The sequence below is a fragment of the Echinops telfairi genome, unplaced genomic scaffold, assembly GCF_000313985.2.
Source record: "Echinops telfairi isolate 266 unplaced genomic scaffold, ASM31398v2 ScPeMD7_31;HRSCAF=116, whole genome shotgun sequence".
In the NCBI taxonomy this organism is placed as follows: Eukaryota; Metazoa; Chordata; class Mammalia; order Afrosoricida; family Tenrecidae; genus Echinops; species Echinops telfairi.
This window is the reverse complement of record NW_022103928.1, coordinates 6,514,860-6,515,913: the sequence shown is the minus strand read 5'-3', so window position 1 is coordinate 6,515,913 and position 1,054 is coordinate 6,514,860.

The following is a 1,054-nucleotide window of genomic DNA, read 5'->3' as shown; positions in this document are numbered from 1 at the left end:
GACACACTGGATGAATGTACAGATTGTGATAAGAGATGTAAGAGCCCCCAATATGAGTAAGAAAAACAAAGGAAGAAAGAAAATAATTTTATGGTTGGGGGAGTCACCACAACATGAGGAACTGTATTAAAGGGTCACGGTATTAGGAAGGTTGAGAACCACTGCTCTATGATAAAAGAGACATTCTCCATGGCTCAGCTCACTTCTTTGCAGCCTTCACCAGAATTACCTTTAGCACACATAGTTCTACCTATAGTCTCTTCAAAACATTAGAGGCTCAGGCTTTTCACTCACTCAGGGCCATTGCGCCGATTCTAACACATGGCAAACCCACGGGATGGGGAAGAACTGCCCTGGTGGGTTTCTGAGGCTGTATATCTTTATAGGGGCAGAAAGCTTTCTCTTTCTCTCACGAAGCAGCTGATGGGTTTGAACCGTCAGCCTTGTGGTTAGCAGCCCAGCTCATAACCTACCACTCCACCAGATGTTCCACCACAGTTTAGGAGGCTATATATCTGCATTCAGGATGCTGGCTCAAAGGGAAGGCTCTCTCTCTGTGTATTGCCTCTAGAAGAAGGTCCTTATCAACTCTGAGCATCTGCTCCAAGGTGATCTTCATTTCTCTGCTTCTCTAATCTCCTCCTTTTACATCTTGTGAGAGATTCATTTACGGCATGCTCTACACTGATCCTGGCTCATTCACACCACACAGACAAGTCATTGTCAAACGAGATTAGAATCAAAGGCAGAGATATTAGGATTTACAACACAGATATTTGGAGATTTGGGGCACAGTTCAATCCATATCAACCTAAGAGAATATCTAGACGGTGGAATGTTAGGAGTGGTGTATCCAATATCATCCTCAAGTACAGTCCAGCATTGGGAACATAGACATGGTAGGCACTGGACTTGGCTGATGGTAGTTGTTTGCAAAAATTTTGCTTTGGAAAAAATTCTGTCCATTGACATCACTCGAGCCAAGGGCTACAGAGATGAAGCAGGCTTGTAAGAAATCCCTTCAGGGCAGAAGAAATTAAATGTGCCACTGAAA